Here is a 12,424-nt window from a genome sequence, read left to right on the forward strand (position 1 = left end):
ACTTAATTCACCTATAAAGAGTCACAGGCTAAGAGAATGGATATGAAAACAGGATCCATTCTTCTGCTGTATATAAGAAACATATCTCAGCCTCAGACATTACCTCAGAGTAAAGAATTGGGAAAATATTTTTCAATCAACTGATCTTAAGAAACAGGCTGGTTTAGCTATACTAATATCTAACAAAATAGACTTTAAACTAAAATCAATCAGAAGAGATGGAGAAGGACCCTTTATACTCGTCACAGGAAAAATCTGTCAAAATGAAGTCTCAATCCTGAACATCTATGCCCCAAACACAAGAGCATCCACATATGTAAAAGAAACATCACTAAAGCTTAAATTACACATAAAGTCCCCCACACTAATAGTAGCAGACTTCAACACTTTACTCTCCCCAATTGACAGGTTAATCAGACAGAAAATAACAGATAAATAAAAGAACTAACAGATGTCATAGCTCAAATGAACTTAACAGATATCTATAGAACATTTCACCCAAACACAAAAGAATGTACCTTCTTCTCAACACCTCATGAAAACTTCTCTAAAATTGACCACATTCTTGGTAACAAAGCAAACCTCAACAGATATAAAAAAATTAGAATAATCACCTGTATCTTATTGGATCATCATGATTTAAAGTTAGAATTTAACACCAGTACTAATTGCAGAAAGCCAACAGACTCATGGAAATTGAATAGTGCTCATTTGATCACCCCTGGGTTAAGGAAGAAATAAAGAAAAAAAATTAATGAAAATGAAGGCACAACATACCCAAACATGGGACACTATGAAAGCAGTGCTAAGAGGAAAGTTCATAGCACTAAGTGTTTATGTAAAGAAAGTGGAGAAATCTCACACTAGTAACACACCTAAAAGCTCTAAAATACAAAGAAGAAAACTCACCCAGAAGAAGTAGATGTCAGGAAATAATCAAATTGAGGGCTGAAATCAATAAAAAGAATCAAACAAAACAATACAAACAATCAATAAAATAAAGACTTGGTCCTTTGAGAAAATCAACAAGATAGACAAACCCTTATAAAAATTAATCAAAAGGCAGAAAGAGAACATCCAAAATCAACAAAATAAGAAATAAAAAGGGGAACACAACAACAGACACTGAGGAAATCCAGATAATCATTAAGAATCATTAAGTCTACTACTCAAACATGTACTCCAAAAATTGGAAAATGTAAAAGAAATGAACAATTTTCTGTATAGGGACCACCTACCAGAATTAAATCAAAGCCAGGTGAACAATTCAAACAGATTTATAACTTGGAAGGAAATAGAAGCAATCATCAAAAGCCTCCCAACCAAAAAGAAAAAAAATAGCCAAGGACAGATAGTTTCAGTGAAGAATTCTACCAGAACTTCAAAGAATAGCTTAAACCTATACTCCTCAAAGCGTTCCACATATTAGAAACATAAGGAACATTGTCAAACTTCTTTTTTGAGGGTACAATTACCCTGATACTGAAACCACACAAAGTCTAATCCAGTTAAGAGAATTACAGAACAATCTCCCTCATGAACATTGACACAAAAATACTCAATAAAAGCCGGGTGGTGGTGGCACACACCTTTAATCCCAGCACTCAGGAGGCAGAGGCAGGCGGATCTCTGTGAGTTCGAGACCAGCCTGATCTACAGAGCTAGTTCCAGGACAGGCTCCAGAGCCACAGAGAAACCCTGTCTCGAAAATCAAAAAAAAAAAAAATAGTCAATAAAATACTGGCAAACCAAATCCAGCAACACATAAAAAAAATCATCCACCATAACCAAGTTGGCTTCATCCCAGAGATGCAGGGATGGCTCAACATACAAAAATCTATCAATGTAATCCACCATATATATATAAACTGAGAGAAAAAAAGGACATGATCATCTCATTAGATGCTGAAAAAGCATTTGGCAAAATCCAACAACCCTTCATGATAATAGTCTTGGAGAGGTCAGGGATACAAGGAATGTATAGAAACATAATAAAAGCAATATACAGCAAGCTGAAGTCAACATCAAATTAAATGGAGAGAAACTCCAAGTGATTCCACTAAAATCAGTAACAAGACAAGGCTGACCATTGTTTCCATATGTTCAATATAATTCTTATACTCCTAGCTAGAATGATAAGACAACAAAAGGAGATCAAGGGGAAATGACTTGGCAAGAAAGAAGTTAAATTTTCGTTATTTGCAGATGATATGATAGTATACATAAGTGATCCCAAAAACTCTACCAAGAAACTCCATAGCTGATGAATACCTTCAATAATATAGCAGATCAACTAAAAAAAAGCAATAGCTCATATATATGTACATATATATGATAAAGAAGCAGAGAAAGAAGCATCACCCTTCACAATAGATACAAATAACATAAAATATCTTGGGGTAACACTAACTGAAGAAGTGAAAGACCTGTTCGACAAGAAGTTAAAGTCTTTGAAGAAAGAAACTGAAAGAGATATCAGAAAATGGAAAGATCTCCCATGCTCTTGGATAGGTAGAATCAACATAATAAAAATGGCAATACTACCAAAAGCAATCTACAGATTCAATGAAATCCCCATCAAAATCCCAAAAGGATTCTTTATAAATCTTTAAAGAAAAATAATCAACTTTATATGGAAAAACAAAAAAATCTCAGGATAGCCAAAACAATTCTGCACAATGAAGGAACTTCTGGAGGCATCATCCTCCCTGACATCAAGCTCTATTATAAAGCTATGGTAATGTAAACAGCTTGGTATTGGCATAAACACAGACAAGTTGACCAATGGAATCAAATCAAAGTACTGGATATTATTCCACAGACCTATGAACACCTGATTTTTGACAAAGAAGCTAAAATCATACAATGGAAAAAAAGAAAGTGTCTGCAGCAAATGGTGCTGGCATAACTGGATGTCAACATGTAGAAGGACAAAAATAGATCCATACCTATCCCCATGCAGAAAACTCAAGTCCAAATGTATTAAAGACCTAAATGCAAATCACTGTGGTAACACTGAACTTGATAGAAGAGAAAGTGGGAAGTGGCCTTAAATGCATGGGCACCAGAGACTACTTAAATATAACACCAGTAGCACAGACACTTAGAACTGGTGTGAGAAGTACTTCTGTCTATGTGTTGCTTTTATTGGTTAATGAATAAAGAGGCTGCTTTGGCTGGTGATAGGGCAAAATAGAGTTATGCAAGGAAGACTGAACTAAATGCTGGGTGGAAAAAGGTGGAGTCAATGAGAAGCCATGGAATCACCAGAGGAGAAATATGCGAGCTGCCAGCCAGAATTTTGCCAGTAGGCCACAAGCCTAGTAGTAAAATATAAAGTAATAGAAATGTGTTAACCAAAGTTATAAGAAGTAGATAGCAATATGCTTAAGTGATTGACCAAGCAGATGTAAATAATATATTTTCTGAGAATTTTTTGGGGAGTTTGGGTAGCTGGGAATGAACAAACAGCTTCTGCCAACAAATTGGTGAGCTGCTGTGGTCAACTATATCCACATAAAACCTGATAAAAAGTAATTCTAGAACAGAGATAAGCATGGCTTTTTGGTAGCAGAATTTTCTTGGGTAGGCTCTGTTGGTTAGAAGCAAGCAGAGGCATGATTCTTATAAGATTTTAAGATTCCTGACTCAGCAGTAGCAGCAAAAACTGTGACTCCTTTAAGAAGGCTTCCTGGTTCACCAGCATGAAGGACTCTGACTTTTTCAGGAGATCAAGATATGAAGCATTTAAATGGGGTCTGTGAACAGAGTCATACAACTTGTTTAATGGCAACATAGACCTACTGTGCACCTAAAAGTGGGGCAATGTACATGGCGTTCAGAGGCAGTGAACATGACTCTGCCAATTTGGACTGAGCAGAGAAAGCAGGCAGGGCCATGTTGGCCTTAACTATGCCTGCTTAACATTAAAAAAAGACAGCCGGGCAGTGGTGGTGCACGCCTTTAATCCCAGGACTCGGGAGGCAGAGGCAGGCAGATCTCTGTGAGTTCAAGGCCAGCCTGGTCTACAGAGCTAGTTCCAGGACAGGAACCAAAAAGCTACGGAGAAACCCTGTCTCGAAAAATAAAAATAAAAAAAAAACATTAAAAAAATACTCTTCTGGTCAAAAACTAATTACAGATACACAATAAAAACAGATTCAGATAAAAAAGATATCTCAATGGGTCACAGTGTTAGATAAATGTACATAGGCTTGGGAGAGAGGGAGGAAAAAGAGTATAGAGAATTGTAAAACAGTACAGACAGTCATAGATTAAAGAAATAAAGATAATAAAATAAACATTAAACTTGTAGAAAAATTAATAGAGTAAGAAAATAAGCCACATGAACATAGAATATATACAGAGAGTCTGGATTATGTATATTATTGTATTTTCTTTAATTTTTTTAAAGTTTCAAATTTTAACTATGAAGGAGGTAAATACAGAGAGACATTTTACTGTATGGGCTACTCAGCTAAACCAACATATATATTTTAAAGGTATTTTGACTTCAAAATTTGGGTCTAAGGATTTGTTGCTTTGGAAAAGAGGTTCTTCTTTTGTTTCCACAGAGAATAAGAACCAGTGGATTGCTTCCAGACTAATGTGGGTTAATGAACCAAGATTCCCCCAAAAGGAGGCTATGAACACCCCCAAAATTACCTTGCCCAAAAAAGCAGAAAACAGTTTGAAGAGGACTACACACACATTCCCAAATATTGTTTATAAATGTTTGTTTACATTTAAAGGGAGATATGCTATAGAAATTTGCATTGGTATGGACCTTGGTTTATTGACACAAATTTAAGATCAATTTTTTTATATGTGTATAATATATATGTATACACACATATATTTCTGCTTTTGATTGTGTTTGTGCAGCTCATTTAAAAATGACAAGTAAGTAAGAAATATATGTTGATAGATAACCATCTATAATAGTCAACTTATACTCATGTTAGGTTTTCTAGAGGTACAGAGATATATTTCAGATGTATAGTACACATCTGCTCCTGCCTAATACCAATCTACTTCAAAATGAAGATGGACATTGAAGAGGCTCATTATGGAGTTAGCTATTTGGGCAAGAAACTGCTCTTATCTAGACTGCTGATGGTATGCTATATAAACTGGACATGCAGGATCCAAAAAAAAAATGACTACTGAACATGCCAAAAGGTGAGACAGTCCTTCGGGGTTCCTGATTCATGAAATAGACTGCCAGATATTCTGCAGGACATAGAAGAAAGTGACTGACAAACTCTCAATATAGGAAGAACTGTCTTTGAAACTTCGTGCTTCATGGAAAAGTCTGCTAGATACTATGTGCCTATAGGCTAAAGATGGATGCTCCAACAGTACAGAAGAACTTTGGGTGATTGTTCAGGCAGCAAGATATCTCTGTCAATACTAAAGTTTTGAAAGCTGCTTACAATGCACTTCCTGTTTACTTAGATAATATTATATCCTTCTGGGGTCTTTGATGGAGTTGAATAATAGTTATAGTTTTCTTTGATTATGATAAAAGATAAAGTAGATATAAATATTGTAACTATAAATTTTGCTTGATACCCGTTTTGTTATATGTAGTTTTATGATGTTAAAGTTAAATCCTTCCTTTCTATTTAAACAGAAAAGGGGAAATGGAGTGGGAAGTCCTTATGTCTCTGTTTTGATTTTATTGGTTAATGAATAAAGAAGCTGCTTTGACCAGTGATAAGGCAGAATAGAGCTAAGCAGTGAAGACTGAACTGAATGCTGGGAGGAAGAAGGTGGAGTCAGGGAGTAGCCATGGAGCTGCCAGAGGAGAACAACAAGAGCTACCAATGAGAGCCTTGCTGGTAGGCCATGAACCTCATGGTAAAATATAAAGTAACAGAAATGAGTTAACCAAAGATATAAGCATAAATGATTGGCCAAGCAGTGATTTAAATAATAGAGTTTCTGAGTGACTATTTTGTGAGTCTGGGCAGTCAGGAACAAACAAAAAGCTCTGCCAACAGAGAACAACACTAAATAAATGAACTCCTAAAGCTGAGAAGCTTCTGTAAAGCAAAGGACATAGTCAATAAGACAAAAAGGCAACACATCACATAGGACTGATTTCCAAAATATATAAAGAACTAAAGAAATTTGACATCAAAATTCCAAAAATCCAATTAAAAATGGGGTACAGATCTAAACAGAGAATTCTCAACAGAAAAATCTCAAATGGCTGAAAGACCCTTAAGGAAATGTTCAACATCTTAACCATTGGGGAATGCAAATCATGCAAATTAAAATAACTCTGAGATACCATCTTACACCAGTCAAAATGACTAAGATCAAAAACACCAATTATAGCTTGTCCTAGAGAGGATGTGGAATAAAGGGAACACTCCTCCATTGCTGGTGGTAATGCAAATTTGTACAACCACTCTGGAAATCAGTATGGTGGTTTCTCAGAAAATTAAGAATCAGCCTATCTCAGGACCAAGCAATGCCACTCTTGGGCATATACCAAGAGGATGTCAACCATACTACAGGGACATTTGTTCAGCTATGTTCATAGCAGCATTAGTTGTAAGAGCCAGGACCTGGAAACAACCCAGATTCCCCTCAACCAAAGAATGGATAAAGAAAATGTGGTGCATGTACACATATTTTGGAGGACTACTAAATGGAATAAAACAATGACATCTTAACATTTGCATGAAAATTGAGGGAACTAGAAAAAAAAAATCTTAAGTGAGGGACCCCAGACCCAGAAGGAGGAACATGGTATGCAGTCACTCATAAGTGGATACATTATGTTTTAAGTATAAGTGGATATATTATGTTTTAAAGAAAAACAAAATAAGCCTATAGTCTGTGGTCCTGGAGAAGCTAAGTAACTATGTTAACCCTGAGAGAAACATATATAGGCTTTCTTGGGAAAGAGAAATAGACAAGATCTCCTAACAAAATTGGGAGTGGGGAGTGGGGAGGGAGTTAGGGTGGGAAGGGAGGAGGGGGAAAGAAGGGGATGGGGAAGGAGAACTTGAGGAAAAAGGGATAGTTGAGATGAGGGAAAGACAGAGATGGAGAACAAGGAAAGAGATATCTTGATTGACAGAGCCATTATGCGGCTAGCAAGAAACCTGGCATGAGAGAAACTCCCAGGAATCTACAAGGATGACCCGAGTTAAAAACCTGAGCAATAGAGGAGTGTGTGCCTGAACTGGCCTAGTCCTGTATTCAGATCGATGACTATCTTAAATGTTACCATAGAACCGTCATCCAGCAAGTAATGGTAACAGAGGTGGAGATCTACAGTGGAGCACTGGGCTGAGCTCCCAAAGTCCAGTTGAAAAGTGGGGGGAGTAAGAATATTTGCAAAGAGGTCAAGATCATCATGGGAACACCCACTGGAACAGCTTAAATGAGCTAATAGGAGCTCATCAACTCTGGCTGGACAGAGAAGGAACCAGCATAGGACAAACTAGACCCTCTGAATGTGGGTGACAGTTGTATGGCTGGGGCAGAAGGTAGGGCCACTGGCAGTGACACCAGGATTAACCCTACTGCTTGTTTTGGTTTTTTGAAACCCATTCTCTTGGGATTGACACCATGCTCAGCCTAGATATAGTAAGCAGAGCCTTGGTTCTTCCTCAAGGCAAAGTGCTCTCTGAGACAGGATGGGAGGTGGGGTAGGGAGGAAGGTAGAGGGAATTGGAGGAGGGAATTCCTCCAATGGGATTGGAACTGGGATTGGGAACTGGGATTGGTATGTAAAATAAAAAAAGATAGTTTGTTTTCTTTGTTTAAAAAATAAAAAATACACACACACACACACACACACACACACACAAATGGAAACCAAAATATATAAGCAAAAGACCAACAAACAAAAATAACTAAAGCAATATTAGTCAAAAAGTCTACAAAACTCCATTGAATTCATTTTGTGTTAGACAATTATTCCCAAGTGTGGAGTCTGCCCTGAAGTGTGATTAATATACACAGTTAGACTCAGTTAGAAAATACTAATTTTTCTCTTGCAAGAGGGTAGCAATTACAGAAGGCATCATGATTGATAATGGGAACTTGTGTCCACTTCTCCTTCTCAGTTCTAGCTCCCTGTCTGGCTTGAACCTGTGCAGGACTGTGTATGCTGCCACAGCATCTGTGAGTTCATATGTACATCAGTCCTGGTGTATGTGTTGGGAAGACACTGCTTGGATGTAGATTTATAAAAATCTTTGACACATCAGGTTGGGGTAAGCCAGCAATGATGAAATCACTACTTACTCATTCTGATTTTTATGCAGTGAATGTAAAGGAGGGACAATGCTTCTTATATTGAAATGCTTAAGAGACAAGTAATTAAGACTCATCTTTTATGCTATATAAAGCTGGCCACAAGATGAACGTCCACAGCAAAGGAAGGCCATTTCAGCATATCTAAATTCGTCTTTAACCACCTTTTTTAAAAAAAAAAAAACTAAGGAAGTGGATTCACAAATAACAATGTGGAAAGGTTTTGTTTTCTTCCTGCTGTTATATTTTCTAAGAAGAAATGGTTGCCATAAGGCTTTATTTTGAAAGGTAGAGAAATTGGTGGGACATATGACAGCAGAGAATGTAAAGAGTTCCCCAAAACAAAGGTTTAAAGAAAGGGCTTCTTGGGATTCCTTTATAATATGCTTCTCAGATTATGTCAAATGGGAATAATTTAGAGAGACTTAAGTATTAATGTTAGTTGTATTTTCATGGGCAATAAATTATTGTGATTCAACTTACAGTTTAAAGAGAAAAACAAAAGCCTCATTGTTTCCTCCTAATGCTTGCCAGTGTCTTTGTTATGTCACAGATCTTGACAGATTTTTTTACTTGACATCTAATAAATCTGATTCTAAATTGATTTGTAGTCGAATTTTGAAAAGGATCAATAGATTCATTTACATTGATTCTTCCTCTGTGGCCAAAAACGTGCCTGTACATGCAAAAACAAGATTACCAGATTTGATTCATAATCTCTAGGGTGTCTCAAAAAAAGCAGTACTCCTGGAATGCAGTATAGCATTTGAAGAATTAAATTAGAAGTTCCACTGCCTGTACCTGATGCTCTCATCTGCACCTAATCTATAGTAAAAAGTGAATGGGAGGTTGATTTCTCCTACCATTAATGAGCATTGCCATTGTATCTTGTAGACTCAAAAAATCCTTAAGCATCATAATTTTGAATAAAATAACAATTACAATGGAATTGAATGCAATGCTATTTCTATAGTAATAACTTTAAATAGGGGGGATATAATCCAAGGGAATAGGAATATTCTGTTCAATTTAAAAGAGAAACTTATCAGAAAAATGTCATGAATTTTGAACCCAGTATGAATTTGCTTGATAATTATATATCACTCAGATCATTTAAAAATGAATTAACAGAATATACTCTTTACTATGCCCTTTTTCTGTGGTAGGTAAAAAGTATATACAAGGTAATGTATTTTTATTTTATCAAGTAGTTTCTAATTTAGTGTAGCATTACAGAAAGCCACAGTCGGTCAAAAGGCAGAGAACTCACCACAGATTGCCAAGCATGAAACTACTTATCTACAACACAAGCACTATGACTTGGGAAGCATGATAGAAGATGAGTTTGATAGATTGTTAACAGCCAGAGAGGGAGCATGCCTTTTGTGAGATACTATCTTCTGTATATGACAGAAAAGTGGCATTTAGTAAACATCACCAAGATAGTTAGCTAAATAAGTCCTGAAAAATAATAACATCAATTGACATGCCCACATGGATATGGGAAATCTCACCAGGTCCAGACCCTAGATAGAATTACATAAAAATAATTGTTTGCAAGAGAGGGAAAACCAGTCTTCTCCAGGTAGAAGACTTCCAATATGTTATATAATTTCAAGAGGTCAGTCCTAAACACAGTCATATATAAGCAACTCTAAATAAATGAAATACACAGATTCTAAGTGTGTATGTCTATGTCTGTCTATCTACAAACATTAATGAATTTTAGGAATAAGGGATACACAAAAGGAATGGACAGAAAAGAGAAAGGGTGGCATATTATAGAAATATAGTGTCATATATATATATAATTCTCAAAATATAGATAAATAAATATTGGAAAAGAGAAGTAGCATAAGTCAGAACAAAGGATGTGCTGTAATAAAAGTCCAAATGTTCTTTAAGGGCTATGCCAGGAAGGTAGTAATGAACTCCAAATGAATTGGATATGGATAAGGTAAAAATGATGGGTTTCGTAGATGAGAGAGATGCATTTGTCTAATAAACAGTGATGGTAAGTTAATATCCTAGGATAAGGATATAGCCACAAGAAAAGAAGAAGTAAAGTGAAGAAAATTTAATCATTGAGAATTCTGACAGCATCATTGCAGTAGAATGGAGATAAGACAGAATAAAGTTGTAGTCCGTGTATAGAAGCTGTTCAAGGCAAAGGCTAGGAGCATGAGTTTAATGTCAGACCAATATAATACAAATGCCAGTGTTTTATGCAGGAGTATAAAAGCAACATTATTAAGTCATGGAATACATTAATACCAGCCTCAAAATTACTGACTAGGGTTTATACCATATCTCTTAGTTAGGGCTTCTATTGCTTCAGAAAAACACCATGAACAAAAAGCATGTTGGGGAGGATAGGGTTTATTTGTCTTATACTTCAACATTGCTGTTTATTACTGAAGGAAGTAAGGACAGAAACAAAAAAGGGCAGGATCCTGGAGGCAGGAACAGAGGCCACAGAGGGGTGCTTCCTAGTGACTTGCTTCCCATGACTTGCTCCTCCTCCCTTCTTATAGAACCCAGGACCAGCAGCCCAGGGATGACACCGCCCACCATGGACTGGACCCTCCCCCAGTTATCACTGATTAATAAAATGCCTTAGCTATCACTGACTAATAAAATGCCTTACAGCTGGATCTCAAGAAGGCATTTCTTCATCTGAGGTTCTTTCCTTTAATGACTCTAGTTTTTGTCAAGTTGGCATAAAACAATACCCAGTACACCACATATGAACCCAGGGTGATGATTGCTGTATTACTCTATACCCCTGAAAAAGAGAGGACTTGATGGGCTTCAAATATGCTTATAAAGTTAGTGGTTACAAGGCTTGAAGCAATACCTGTAAAATGGGGGAAAGATTTGAAACTGCAAATCTTAGAAGTGTAAAGTTGAATGTTAATGAACTACGGGTAATAAATATCTAAACATAATATTTGGATATTACTACATATTATATAACCCAGAAATTTTCCTCCATTCTGTATTCCTTAGAAAGGGCTTGAATGTGTGTTGTGATGAAATGATGAGAGAATATAGCAGTAGAAAGAACAATAAAGGAGAAACAGTAGGGTCTAGTCATGAGTACAATGAGAAGAGAATTCTTGTCGTATTAATAATGGAATGGTCTGAACTGGATCTGAAATTCAGGGTAAATAACTTAATTTGTTGTGCTTTTTTGTTAGAAACTAAAAGGTTTTTTTTCTCTTCTAAGCACTTTTGTTTTCGCATGCAGACACTGGCTGCTTGGGATATATACTTTAATAAATACTGTCAAAGAGTATGAATTAGATTTAAACAAGAAGAGAAACTTGAAATGAGGAAAGATTAGTAGCCATCACCATTCTTTCAAATGAAAACACAGGCTGCAGAAAGCATATGGTTGGTTTTTTTCCTGGTATCTTTAGGACATCATCAAATAAACCATTCATTTTTTTAGTGCTGTGGGTGGCTGGGATTCTGTTTTTCTGTTATTTCTGTGCTTCCTTATTTTCTGAATCCTGCCCAAAGTTCTTCCCTGCCTTCATTTCCCTCAACTTCTTCAGTAAGTGTGTTAAAGATCTTCACTACATGGTTTTGTGTGTCAAATTGGCACAAGTTAGAGTCATCAGAGGAAGGAGCCTCAGCTGAGCAATGCCTCCTTGAGACCAGCTCTAAGACATATCGGTGATAGATGGAGGAGGGCCCAGCCCATGGAGGGTGGTGCCAGAACTGGGCAGCTGATCCTGGGTTCTATAAGAAGGTGGGCTGAGGAAGCCATGGGAAGCAAGTCAGTAAGCAGTTTCCCTCCAAAGCCTCTGAATCAACTCTTGCCTCTGGGATCGTGCCTTGTTTCAGTTCCTAACCTGACTTCCTTCAGTGATGAACAACAATACTGAAGTGTAAGCCAAGTAAACCCTTTCTTTCCAACTCACATTTTGGTCATGGTGTTTTGTTGCAGAAATAGAAACCCTAACCAAGACAGGGTCTAATCTCCAATATCAAACCCCACCATGAAAACGCCATGGTGTTTTCTACATTCCAGAAAGAATCACAGCTCACAAATATTTTGGTCATTTGAAGGTTTTAAATTTTAGTAAAGTTTCAGGTATGTGGGATTTTTGAGATGAAACAGAGAGCTCATCAAATA

The sequence above is a fragment of the Microtus ochrogaster genome, unplaced genomic scaffold (genome assembly GCF_000317375.1).
Source record: "Microtus ochrogaster isolate Prairie Vole_2 unplaced genomic scaffold, MicOch1.0 UNK67, whole genome shotgun sequence".
Lineage (NCBI taxonomy): Eukaryota > Metazoa > Chordata > Mammalia > Rodentia > Cricetidae > Microtus > Microtus ochrogaster.